The sequence below is a fragment of a genome, unplaced genomic scaffold (genome assembly GCF_019419815.1).
Source record: "Pyrus x bretschneideri cultivar Hongxiangsu unplaced genomic scaffold, Pyrus_bretschneideri_v1 Contig23, whole genome shotgun sequence".
Lineage (NCBI taxonomy): Eukaryota > Viridiplantae > Streptophyta > Magnoliopsida > Rosales > Rosaceae > Pyrus > Pyrus x bretschneideri.
Window position 1 is genome coordinate 3,825,333 of NW_025999535.1, and position 14,751 is coordinate 3,840,083.

General features: G+C 38.5%; 1 pseudogene; it reads left to right on the top strand.

The window, feature by feature from the left end:
* The first annotated feature begins 13,256 nt into the window (after nucleotides 1-13,256).
* On the top strand, nucleotides 13,257-14,488 carry LOC125478133 (annotated as a pseudogene).
* Nucleotides 14,489-14,751: the final 263 nt, after the last annotated feature.

Below are 14,751 nucleotides of genomic sequence, written 5' to 3' on the forward strand. Positions count from 1 at the left end.
CATTATTGCTAGCCCATTTTGAGGCTAAACCTACCCCATCCCCTTTAATGTAAATGATATCGTTTGTTAAAAAAATTAATCTTTTATAATATTTTATTAATATTTTATAAATGTTTAATAGTGGCCTACATCACCATGACGTCAGCCTTGCATCATTGCCCTGAGGGTTGGGCCAGTCAATTATCCATTGGGTGAGCAATTGGGCTCCCCGAAGCCCAATGAATTGGATGGGCTAGAGTGGTTTTTTCTTGGGAGGGGAAGGGATTAAATGAACTTTTATATAAAACTGCTTTGATTATGTTAAATGACTAAAATTAGTATGATTTTATTTAATAAAATTTTTAATTTGTAACCTTTTTATTTATAACTTTTTATTACGCTCTTCTAGGGATGAAACCTAGAGAGCCACTTATTAAAGCAACTCCACCGTGGGAAAGGCTCTCCCAGGCTATTCACTATTTAATCCACCAAGTGAACAATAACTGCCATTAATGAACAGTAATAGCCTTTTGCATCTCCACCCTTACATTGAATAGCCTTGGCAATAGGCAATAAATTATTAATATTTTTTTTATTTATAAAATAAGATAAAATAATTTTATTTGTAATTTCGGATAAGATTTTTAATCGTTTTCGTTGCGCCACGTGTCATTATCTGAAAAGACAATTATTGATGATGGATTTCGATAAGATTTTTATCCAATCACGTCGCGCCACGTGTCACAATCTGTTTACAATCTTTGAGGATATATTTCGATCAGATTTTTAACGAATGATGGCATGCCACGTGGCATTATCTACAACCTGATCCTTTCTGAATCCTTCATATAATCCACTATCCATCCTCAGAAATCTCACACCAATTTTCTGAAGAACTCTATCATTATTCATAGTTTTTGCTTCCTTCTTCACCAAAATCAAAATCTGTATCATTATTCATAATTTCTGCTTCCTTCCTACAATATCTTCTTCTTCAAGGATGATGTGGGAAATCGATCAGCAAGAGGGAAGAATTGTTTAACCAATCAGAAGGAATGTTCAATCTCCAAGTGGCCCAAAATGAGGGGGAAGATGATGAGGAGCGTAGAAGGAGAGATGACGAAGCAAGAATGGGCAGAGCCTCACATTCCCGTCGAGTCATCCAAGCTGTGGGTCAGATCTGTGGGCCCAGCCGTTTTGGAAACCTTGATAGAAGCAGGCAACAACGAGGTACGAAACTCTTGGACGATTATTTTGTCCGTAATAGTGCATTTCCTGATACGTATTTTAGATGTTGTTTTAGAATGGAATGACATTTGTTCAACAAAATCATGATTGCTGTTTGTAACCATGATTCTTACTTTGAGCAAAAGAATGATGCTTTTGGTGCTATGAGTCTCCTTCCTGAGCAAAAAATTACTGCTGCCTTGCGGATGTTTGCATATGAAGTATTTGTAGACTAAGTGGATGAGATAGCGAGGATGGGGAAATCAACCATTGTTGAGTCTCCGATAAGGTTTTGCGGAGCAATCGAATCTATCTACATCGCAGAGTTCCTCCGAAGACCTACTGACATGAACTTGCAAAGGCTTCTGAAGAAGGGTGAGATGCGAGGATTTCCTGGGATGATTGGAAGCATCGACTGTATGCACTGGACCTGGAAAAACTATCCAAGTGGATGGTAAGGCGCTTATGGGGATAGAAAACGAGACAAAAAAAATATCATTTTAGAGGCAGTGACATCTTTTGATACATGGATTTGGCATGCATTTTTGGGGGTTCCGGGAGCTCAAAATGACCTCAATGTCCTTACCCAATCCCCAGTGTTCAACGATGTCCTTTAAGGAAAGGCACCAAAAGTCACGTACTGGGTTAACGGACGTAAGTATGAAGGGCCATACTACCTAGGAGACGGCATTTACCCAAGGTGGTCATGGTTTATCAAAATAGTGCCATGTCCACGAAGTACAAAGGAAAAACACTTTGCAAGTTGTCAAGAGGGGTGCAGGAAGGATGTGAAGCGTTGTTTTGGTATCCTTCAAGCTCGATGGGCGATTGTCAGGGGTGCTGCCAGAATGTTTGATGTAGAGTCGCTTCAATCCATCATGATGACGTGCATCATTCTTCACAACATGATTGTGCAAGATGAGTACGATTATGATGCTGTTGATGAATATGAGGCAGACACGATGAACAATTCCAGAACATAAATATATTGTGCTCATGATGCCACCAAAGAACCCGTGCAACACGAGCCATTAGAAAGGGATGGATGTTACAATGAAAGGCTCATTCAACGATATACTGCATTTCAAAGGCCATATATGCACAATGCCCGACAAATTGACTTGATAGAGCACCAATGGCAATTGAAACAAGCTAAAGATACTTAAGTTCATTTAGTGAGTTTTTTTATTAATTGGTATGTTTATGTAATTTTATTTGGTGTGTTTATGTCATTTGAATAAAGATTCACTTAGTATAAATAAATTACCATATTAAATAAATTTACTTTTACTTCAAATAAAGTACTAAATTCAATAAATTGGAAGCAACATAAAGTACTCTATTTAATAAATAATAAATTACAACCCAAAGTTATTGGAAAATTATGGGCTCCGATTACAAACAAAGTGATTGAAAAATTATCGGGTCATGAATTCATCATCATCACCTAACCAATTTGTGGTGCTAGGATGATCTTCTCTTGTCGTACTAGGACCATCTCCACTAGCTCTCGCTTGTGTTGCACGCTTCCTTCGCACCATGTCCACTTTCTCCGATTTCCAAAAATGTTTAGAATTTGGAGACTTCCCTTCTAAAGACGTGTTCATAATGTCACGATCTCGTTGAGCCATTCTTTCTTCTTTAACCTGGTCCCTTTCTTGCCTAAGTAGTTCTCTTTCTTTCTTATTAGCTTGAAATTCTCTCTCAATAGCAATAACTTTTGCCTCTTCTCTAGCTTTATCAGCCTTAAATTTAGCCATTTCCTATGCCAAACTCAATTCACCTTGGCGAGCAAGTTCTTCCATATACTTTGCATAATCATTCTTGGAAGCACTCCCTTTTATCTTTGAAGCCTTTTTACCTTGAGGCCTAATTGGATAACGGGTCGACCCCGACGCTTGTTCAGGGGGCGTTTCGGGCACTTCTTTTGCGTCATCTTCACGAACATGCGAGCAATGATAGGGCATAGAGTGTAGATGGGTGCTGTTCATGAAAACTTTGGGACCAACAGGCACAACTCTGAATTTAGGACAATCTTTGACAATATTCCAACATTCCTACCAGTTGAATGATTGCTTGTGGTTTTTAGATTTGGCAGTATTGCAAGATTGTTTTTGAAGTGTCTACATAATGCGGGAAAATAAATAATTATAATGAAAGTAGGTAACAAATAAATAATACAAACAAATAATTACAATGAAAGTAGGTAACAAATAAATAATACAAACAAATAATTATAATGAAGGTAGCTAACAAATAAATAATACAAACAAATAATTATAATGTAAATTTGGGTATAGTACAAACAAATAAATAATATATTGTTACCTGATCCGCTAAATTTTCCCCACTTCGAAGATTACTACTAGCATGTGCCAATGCGTCTCTCCACGTACTAAATGATTGACTAAGTAGTTTCCAACGACTGGACATCGATTCCTTGGTTATTTTCCCACCAGTTTTCCCAAGAAAACTGGTATGAATAAGACTCCACATTTCTTGCAACTGCATCTCATTACCCGTACGAGAATCATGAGTAACTTCAACTCAGCTAGTACACAACGCAACATCTTCAAAAAACATCCAATTCGTAACTGCATCAGTAGTCATTTTGTTGGAAAAAAATTGGATTGAAACTTTGAGAGAAAAATAGGAATGTGGTTGAAAGTAGTTGAGAAAATATGAAATTGTGGTGTAAGGTAGAAGATAATGATAAGGTATTTATAGAAAAGTAAAAAAAAAGTTTTTCTAATTTTTCAAAATTTTTTTTTCGGATTTTTATTAATTTTTACATTTTTTAAATTTTTTTTACTCACCTAATTAATCTCTACCGTTGGATTAAAAAAAATTGAATTCCTACACTCCAGATTGTGCCACGTGGCACAACAGTAACATTTCAGAATTTTAAACTGTTTTTTTTTTAATTTATAAGGGCGAATAACGTGGACCGTTAATCTGAGATCCAACGGCTGAAATTAAATAAGGTTTTTAAAATTTTGATACCGTTGGAAATCCAATGGTCCACAAATTTTTACTGTTGAAATCCAACTGACGAGGGGAAGCCACGTGGCTTCCCAACGGTAACATTTTCAGAATGCGCCGCGGGCCCCGCTTCTGAAATCTTATCAGATGACGCGCGCTTAAAGCCCACGCGCCTGAAAGAAAAAAATAAAATACGTGGCTGACGTCTGGGCAACGTCAGCCTTGCGTCAGGTCGCCTTTGAGCTCTCAAGCTGGCAATCCCTGCCGGGCATGTTACTCGACCCTGGCCTGTCCCTTGGGCTGGCATACGCTGGACCTTATCCCTCGGCCTATTTGGCCCTGTTCCATCCCCAGTCCACCGGGCTAAACACCACGGTTGAACTGCTCTTATTTGTAACTTTTTATTATAACCTTTTTTTTTATTTCTAACTCTTTATTAAAACTTTTTAATTTAGAATCCTTCTAGAATTTCTAGAGTCATCAATTAGACTCTATTTCCTTTATGTCTAACATATCTTCCCCTTGTTTTCTCCGTCTAACCTCTCATCTTCCTTACTGGATTTTTCTCTGTCATTTCTCCGCCTAACCTTTCATCTTTTTCACTGGGTTTGTGGGTTTTGAAGTGTTTTTTAGGGAGGGAGAGAGAGGAGCAAACCTACAATTTTAAGGGTTAGGGATTCTGGAAGAAAATGAAGATCAGATTAGTCACTGGCTCTCCTAATTTTTAGAAATACGAAGAAGCAGGGCATTTTATGAGGATCCAGATGTCCGAAGCTTCGAATTTGGGGGTAGAATCGGATTTACAGAAGAGCGCATGATGTGGTATGATCTGGGAAAGTCCACGATGTAAATACCAAATTTGAATCCTAATCTTGTCTTGCCAGAAAAGATGATGGTGTTTTTTTGGTGTGGGTTTGTCGGTGTGGGAGTGTACAGACGAGATATGGGAGGAAGGACGTCCTTCCAGACTTCCAGTTGGTAGATGTGTAAATTATTTAATTGTTTAAGGTCATTTTGGGTGCTTGAAAGTTTAAAAGGCTTAGCACTTTTGGGGAAATTAGGTTTTCGTAGAAGTTGTGGAAGCATCAAAAGTCGGTTTTCCAAAGCTAGCTTTTGTTGCTTTGGCTTTTCAGTTTTTTTTTCATCCAAAACTGTGAAAAAAAAAACTGATTTTAAATGTTTACCAAACACAAAAGTGCATGGAGCTTTTTTGATACCCTTTTTTTTTTAAAGTTAAGCAGTACCAAACTGGTACTAAATCAACTATCCCAAGAGGGGATTAAATCAATAATCCCCTAAGGGATATTTGTTAGGCTGAAAGTGCTCTAAGGGTTGCATGATTTTTCAAAAGATTTTCATAAAACTTATTGAGTCTTTCATGTTCACATTTGATCCGAACGTTCGGACATGTTGCATGTTTGATATACGTTCTAGGTTAAAGGTCCAAGTAGAATATACTTTAGGAAAACCTAACTTTCAAAATATGCATGGGCAATTCATAAGTAACTGGAAGAATTACGAAGAATTGTTAAAGTGACGGCGGAATCCTAATTAATTTTCAAAACTATTTTGTTTTAGTTTATTTTACCATTGCCGATTTGTTTAATATTTTTAATTAAATTCGTTTTTTTTTTCTTTCTGTTTTTGGTCTTAAAATCAATTTTTTTTACAAAACTTTGTTTCAAGTAATTAATTAAGATTGGGTTTTACATAAATTGTTTTAAATAATTCATGTTTATAATGATGACCTTACTTGAGCCGTTTATACTACAATTACCTTGTTCTCTTGTAAGTATTTTAAATGTTTTTATCTCTCAAGTGTTTTTATCTCTACTTTTGTAGGTGATAAAAATCCTATCGCTGGCTAAGGAAAGAAAAGATATGGTCATGCTGCTGTCCAACTTATCTTGGAGAAGATAGACTACGGTTCTACAGTAGATTCTACATCCGCAACACAACGTTGCAAATCAATAAAATTGTGACCAAAATGGAAAATAGAAGTCAAATCCGAAAAATAAAATCCAATGACTACTCACTTACAAAACTTCTCACTTTTTTACTTGGTTGCCTACTTTTTTGGTTGCCACTATCTCTTTGTTTGCTTTCTTCTTTCATAGTTACGATAGCAAGTATCTCATATATATAAAGGAATTTTAATGAAAAGTCCGCGGTACTGTTCACTTTAACGAAAAACCACATTTTTGTACTAAAAAATCAAATATGGTACTATTTATTTTACCATTTATTTTGTCATTATCGTTAAAACTAAAAAATTTTAAACTATTTTAATTAGTTTTCCTTATATATAAAAGGCTGGTATTGATCTTTAACAAAGATTGCACTTCAGGTCGATGCTTCGTTGTAATATAGGCCATTTGGCATGAAACCTTGTAAACAAATAAGGGATGAGGTTACCATACGCTATTTCCTCTGCCCCTATGAATGCAGAAACTTGAGCACACTCCCCTGGTTTCTCATTCCCTGCGCTAACAATCAAACCTTCCCACCATTTTTACTTTAACTTGTTCTTCTTTCTTTGCTCTTTTCTTTGACATCTCCTTTGTCTATGCTTATTTCTTTCTGCAGCGTGCTGAAGCTGTTGGAGATGTAACTCTTGTTTTTATTTTCCCATATATAGCTACCACAACACAGCTCTTTCTGTCCACTCCCACCTTACTTAGACTTGGTTTGGTACTGAAGTGATTATAAAAAAAACTGGTATGAAAAAAAGTTGGGAGCTGTTTTTGTGTTTGGTAAACATTCAGCTTCAGTTTTTTTTCACAGTTTTGGGTGAAAAAAGCCAAAGAAGGTGCAAAACCCAGCTTTGAAAAATCGGCTTTTTTTCACATCTGTTTTACATAAAAGTTTACCAAACACTATAATACTGTTTTTTTTTTTCAAAAGCACTTTTACAAAAAAGTTTACCAAACACTCTGCTGCTTTATTTCACAGCTGCTTATTCTCACAGCATAACATAATCAGTTTTTTTTCAAAGCACATCAATACCAAACCAGCCGCCTCTGCTATGCTTTCTACCCATGAAATAAAAAATTTCTCCCTCAACCGTTTCCATTTCAAATGCTGTCCCCAAACACGTCCAAGTGAAGAACGCGTCTTTGCCTTGGACTCGGCGCTACATAGAAGTCAAATTTTGTGTGCAATTATGTACCATGTTAGTATGTACTTTGGGGACTCAGCCACCCACAGAGCACGACATAAAGGATAAGAACACAGGAAAGCCGACCACTTCAGCACAATTAGAACGAGGTTGGACACACCGATTTGAGGTTGAGTTGCCGCTGAACATCCTTCGGCTTCCATGTCGAAGTAAGAGTAGAGAAATCGAGGAAATATGAGAAAAAAAGATAGGAAGAGGGAGAACAGATGAGGCGTCGCTGATTAATTCGACGGTCGGGGACTGGGTGTTAGAGTACATGATGTATTATTAGTTGTTAGCCATTGCCATGTGTCGCTATTGTATTGGTGAATCTAGAAGTTAGTTATGTGTAGTTGTATTTATAAAAAGGAATAGGATGTAATAATGATATATGAGAAAGTTTCAGTTTATCTCTCTACTCTCTCTCTTCAAATTCTCTCTGCATTTCTCCATAGCTAACTCTCAGAATTATCATGGTATCATCGCCGGTTAAGGTTAACACCACTGGTTGACGATTCATGTGCTTCCGCTCGTTTTACGATTCTTGTGCTTCTGTTCGTCTTTGTTGTTCCGGTTCGTCTTCACTGTTCCGGTGACGGTTTGTTGGTGCTTGTCGGTGGCATTTCTACAAACCCTAGAAATTTTTTTTTTGGGGTTTCTTGAGCTCGTCGGAGTTATTTCTTCTCTTGATTGATCTTGTGTTCGTCGTCGTTTGTTGAATTTGTTGTTGCTTCTTGGATCTGTGGCTGGATCCATCTTCAATTTGTCTCGTCGTTGCAGTTGAGGTGTTTTCTTTCGATCTCTCTGCTTGATTCGCTTTATTACTGGTTCTTGATTTGTTGATTCTTGGCCATTGTTGATTTGTGATTCTCTGTCTCTTGGACTTATTGAATCTTTGATTGGATTAGTCATGGTTACTACTGCTCAACTCGCACTCACACAATCACCTATTTCTTCGCTTATACCCAGTGTTGGCAACACTGTTACTGTGAAGTTGGATGATTCGAACTATGTTACTTGGAAATTTCAGATAGAATTGTTGCTAGAAGGGAATGGCATTATGGGGTTTGTTGATGGATCTATTACCTGTCCTTCAAAATATGATGATTCAGGTTCTGATGGTGAATTGATAGTTAATAACTCTTCAATCACTGATGCTTATAAAGTTTGGACAATTCATGATAAAGCTCTTATGACTTTGATTACTGCAACACTATCCACTGCTGCTTTATCCTGTGTAATTGGTTGTCAAAACTCACGAGCAATGTGGAATAATCTTACAGAGCGATTTGCAAATATGACTCGTACTAGCATTGTTCAAATGAAAATTGATCTGCAAAACATCAAGAAAGGGCCAGAATCCATTGATCTTTACTTGCAGAGAATTAAAGATTGCAGGGATCAATTAGCCACTGCTGGTGTTGTGATTTCTGATGAGGATATTGTCATTGTAGCTCTGAGAGGCTTACCTACAGAATATAATATCATTAAGTCTGTAATTCGAGGGCGAGAGAATCTGGTTTCACTAAAAGAGCTACGATCTCAGTTGAAGGCAGAAGAGTCTACATTAGAAGAGGTCATCAAGTCACCCTCTTTAATGGCTGCTATGCTTGCAAATACTTCCCGTTCAAGTTATGATACTGGTGGCACTTCCCATCCTACCACTCCCACTGGCAATTTTGATTTTGGGCCATATGTTCCTTCTGGTTCACAGATGTCTCAGTTTCAGCCACTGTCATTTTCTCCTAACACTGGTCCTGTTGCATTTGTCTCTCAGACTGGTTCTGGGTCTTATAACAACTTCAGAGGAAATAACTACAGGTTCAGGGGCAAAGGCAAGAAGTTTAATTCTGGCTTTCATCCACCATCTGGTTCTCAGGGTTCTGCACAAACTATCTTTCCATCTCAGTCTCAGTTTCAGCATCCTGGCTCTTCGATAGTTTCAGACCAGTCATTTCAACCTTTGCTCATCTGTCAAATATGTGATAAAAAGGGTCATGTAGCTCTCAATTGTTTTCAGAATGGTTGCCAAATATGTGGCAGAAAAGGACATACTGCTGCCACCTGCTTTGACAGACTCAATTCTGCACCGGTTTCTGTGCCTCAATTTCAGAAGTACTCTCCATCTTCCAATATGATTCAGTAGCATTCCTTTCCCTCTTCTACTCCACATCAGTTTCAGTCTTCAAATCCATTTCAATCTCAAGTGCAGAATCCTCCTGTGATGTCTCATTCTCAGTATTCCAATGGGATGTTTTCTCCTCAATAAAGTTCAACTGGTGCTTTTACTGCAAGAACCAATTTCTCTCCCACAGCACCACAGAAGAGTATTGGCTACTCGATTCTGGAGCAACCAATCATATGACATCTGATCTGTCCAATTTGCAAGCAGCAACTCCTTATTCTTCATCAGAGACAGTTACTAGTGCTAGTGGTGAAGGTTTACAAATTAAACACATTGGTCAAGCTTGTTTTTCTAATTCATCACATACACTTGCGTTAAAATCTGTGTTACATGTTCCACATTTATCACAACACTTATTGTCTATGCATCAATTGTGCAAAGACAACAATTGTAGGTGTATTGTTGATGAATTTTCTGTGTGTATACAGGACAAGGTCACCAACAAGGTACTATACCAAGGACTGAGTAACCAAGCTGTCTATCCACTTCCCATTCTTAAACAACCACAGCCCTCTCCTGCAGCATTTCTTGGACAGAAAATCAATAACTCTCTTTGGCATTGCAGATTGGGTCATCCAACCAACTCTGTAACTCAAGTAGCCCTTAGTAAGTCTGGTATTACTTTTCCCTGTAATTCCACATCTCAAACTTGTATTGATTGCTTACAAGGCAAGTTTACCAAGTTACCTTTTCCCTTAGTGGCTTCAAAATCTTTTGTTCCTTTTGAAGTCTTGCATACTGATGTATGGGGTCCCTCTCCTACCAAGTCTTTAGAAGGGTATCGCTATTATGTCTCCTTTATAGATGAATGTACAAGATATACATGGATATTTCCCATGAGTAATAAAGCTGCTGTCTTTGAGATATTTGTGCACTTCCAAGCTTATATTCATACCTATTTTTCTGCACATATTAAAGTTCTACAGAGTGATGGTGGGGGAGAGTATAATAGTATTCTATTTCAAAATTTTCTCAAATCTAAAGGGATTGTACACCAAAAGTCCTGCCCCTACACTCCTGAGCAGAATGGTTTAGCTGAGAGAAAGAATAGGCATCTTGTTGAAACTGCTCTCACATTACTTCAAAAAGCTTCCCTCTCACCTGAGTTTTGGTTTCATGCCTGTGCTACAGCTACTTATCTTATAAATAGAATGCCTACCTCTGTGTTAAAGATGCAGTCTTCATTTGAGATGTTGTTTAAGTCTCCACCTTGTCTTGAGCATTTAAGGATTTTTGGCTGTGCGTGTTACCCTTCCCTGAAACCCTATAGACAACATAAACTGGAACCTAAAACCATACAATGTATTTTCTTGGGGTATGCTGCTCAATATAAGGGTTACATTTGTTATGATACAAAGGCTAATAAGCTTATTGTGTCCAGACATGTATTGTTTGATGAAACTGTTTTTCCTAGTGCTCACGGGTTGTCCAAGTCTTGTCTCCAATCTGCTGTCTTTCCCCAACCACATTCAACCTTGGTTAGTCACTCTAATACCTTTCATCATCCTCCCATCATACCAATACCATTTCCACAAATATCATCTTCTCCTCAGGTCCCTGTTACTCAGTCCGACTCTCAAACACTTGGTGATCTTGTCTCTACTGGAGGTGTAATTGTCTCAGATTCTACTGGAGGTTTATTTGTCTCGGATTCTGAAAATCACCCTGATGTCACTACCTCTCAAGTTCCTGATCTGCACCCTGTTTCTGTGATCAACATTAATGCACATCCAATGCAAACTCGGTCCAAGTCTGGGATTTCTAAAAAGAAGGCTTTTTCTGCTTCCATGTCCATTGATTCCTCTCTGGATAGGGAACCTCAGTCTTTCAGTGCTGCTTCCAAGTGTTCTCAGTGGAAATGTGCAATGAATGAGGAGATGGCAGCTCTTATTAAACAGAAAACATGGACCTTAGTTCCTCTTCCACCTCACAAGAATCTGGTGGGTTGTAAGTGGATTTATAAGGTTAAAAGACATCCTGATGGGTCTGTTGCGAGGTATAAGGCTCGTCTAGTAGCCAAGGGATTCTCTCAGGAAGCAGGTCTTGATTATTATGAGACCTTTAGTCCTGTAGTTAAACCTACTACAGTCAGATTGATGTTATCTTTGGCTGCTACACAGGGGTGGAAACTTAAACAATTCGATGTCAAAAATGCTTTTCTGCATGGCTTTCTCGATGAAGAAGTGTATATGTCTCAACCACAGGGGTTTATTGACAAGGATCATCCAGAGTTTGTGTGCAAGCTTGAAAGGTCTTTGTATGGCCTTAAACAGGCTCCCCGAGCCTGGAATGAAAGGTTTTCCAGATTTCTTCTTAGTTTGGGTTTTAAAGCATCATATGCTGATCCATCTCTTTATGTCAAAAATAACGGTCATTCGATTGTTGTGTTGCTCCTTTATGTTGATGACATTATACTCAGTGGAGATGATGATTCTCAGGTTCAATCTGTGATACACCAATTAACCAAGGAGTTTGATATGAAGGATTTAGGCATTCTCCACTATTTCCTTGGTTTGCAGATTGAGTATAAATCTCCAGGAATCCTTATTCATCAGTCCAAATATATCAAGGACTTGCTGCACAGGACAAATATGCTAGACAGTAAACCTTGTACTACCCCTTGTCATCCTCATCAAAAGCTCTTAACTTATGGGAGTCCTCCAGTTCCTGATCCAGGTATTTACAGAAGTATAGTTGGTGCCCTCCAGTATTTGACTTTTACTAGACCTGATATAGCCTATTCGGTTAATCAAGTCTGTCAATTCATGCACTCTCCACTTGAAAGTCATTTTGTTGCGGTCAAGCGAATCTTGAGGTATCTCAAAGGGACTATGCAGCTTGGCTTGTGTTATAAACCTGGAAGTTTGAATATTAGAGCTTACACAGATGCTGATTGGGCTGGAGATCCCAATGATCGAAGGTCAACAACTGGTTTCATTGTGTTTTTAGGTAACAATCCCATTTCTTGGAGTTCGAAGAAACAACATACTGTTAGTCGGTCTTCTACTGAGGCCGAGTATCGCGCCATGGCCTCTACCACTGCTGAGGTGGTCTGGCTTCAACAATTACTCAAGGATCTGTCTCTTTCTTCGTCAGTTACTCCTTTGCTTCATTGCGACAACATCTCTGCCATGGCTCTAGCAACTAATCCCATTTTACATTCTAAAGCTAAACATATCGAAATAGACTGCCATTTTGTGCGTGAAAGGGTTCAGCAAGGCATCATTTTGTTGCAGTTTGTTGCCTCATCCGAACAATTTGCTGATATCCTTACCAAGGGTTTGTGTTTTCCACTGTTTAGTTCTCATTGTAACAATCTGATGCTTGGGATTGCCTAGCATCAGATTGAGGGGGAATGTTAGAGTACATGATGTATTATTAGTTGTTAGCCATTGCCATGTGTCGCTATTGTATTGGTGAATCTAGAAGTTAGTTATGTGTAGTTGTATTTATAAAAAGGAATAGGATGTAACAATGATATATGAGAAAGTTTCAGTTTATCTCTCTACTCTCTCTCTTCAAATTCTCTCTGCATTTCTCCATAGCTAACTCTCAGAATTATCACTGGGGTGGTTATTGCTGTTGTCTGGTGGATTCTTGGCGTGGACGAGGTGGTGGTTTGTTCGCGGTGATAAAGGGGCTAATTTAGAAATTGTGTTTGATTGGCATGAGTAGAAGTGAAAATGTTGCTAGATATTATAACGACAACCCATAAGAACAAAGATTATGGAGGTTCCTGATTCTTACTTAGATGTTAAAAACAAAGATTATGGAGGTACAGATATGCATGTTTCTTCAAGTTGCATTTCAAAGAAGAACAAATTATTTATAGCAATTGATTCATTTAAGTCATAAGTCTCATTCCGTAATCGCTCTGGCAGTCTGATGATATTTTGACTTTAGGTTTATTTCTTTATTTTTTCTGACAAAGGATAGTTTGAGGCTCTAGACTGTTACCGATGAAAGTTATTAGGCAGTTGATGTGGTAGCAGTGCTAGTGGCGTGTAGAACCGGTGAAATATAAAAACCCCTGTTGAAGGCTTTCTGCAACCCTAGTCAGTATTGAGTACAATGTTTTCATGTAAAATATCATAATTTTGAACTAACCAGTTTCGTGTGTCGATTGCATCCGAAAAAAAATGATCCACGGTAATTTTCATTTCAAAATTTCTGTACTCCCAAAAATTGTGGTCCGGGTACTAAGTGTTATAGTAATATTAAACAGCGTGTGTTTTTTCTACATTGTATAGCCTTTTCAACTAAGTTAACGAGGAAAATTCTTTTATTCATGATTTGTCTGCTTTCTTGTTTGTTTTGGCAGGTTAACCTTTTATTAATGGCCAAGCAGTGCCATATGATCCCAAGTACCATGAGGAATGGATAAGAAACAATAGTCGAGCAAATGGGAGAAACAGACGTAATGACAGACCTAGTAACTTTGACAGATCAAGGAACTTTGAAAGGAGAAGGTAAAATATGCAGAATCGTGATTTTTAGAATATGGGTCCATCTCCTATACCTAATCAAGCTGGGCCAAATTCAGGACCTGGACTTGCCAACATGGGTCCTCCACCCCACAACAGGGGTCCAATGTCCCCCAACATGGGTCCTCCACCCCCTAACAGGGCTCCAATATCTCCCAACTTGGGTCCTCCACCCCCAACAGGACTCCAATGCCGCCTCCCAACATGGGTCCACCAAACAACTACAATAATCCCCAGCCAAGCAACAACTGGAATTCTGGGCCACCAAACAGCTATAATCAGGCGCCCCCCAACAGCTACAATTAGATGCCGCCTAACAACTACAATCAGATGCCTCCCAATAACCGGAGAGGGGTGCCACCAAAGAACATGGCTCCACCTTCTAATGCAGGGCGGAATGATCCTGGACAATACCAGAATAACTACATGCCAGACAGGGATGTTGGAGTCAATCCTGGTCCAAACCATTACTAAGCTTGAGGCCAGTTGCGGTATGATGAGTCTTGTAGGCATGTTGTAGATAAACGAGGAGGTTGCTCGAGATGGGCTGTAGGTTGCAATGTTGCTGGTCTTGAATGATATTTCGTTTGGCATATTGCTGTGGTCGGAACCTGGTTGCCTTTTATCCGAATATGATTACACTTTCAAGGTCATATCTTATGCGATTAGTCGTGTCTGTACTTTGTTGCGCGGTATGAGTTCTTTCAGGTAGTGCACATATTGACAGAAAGCAGACT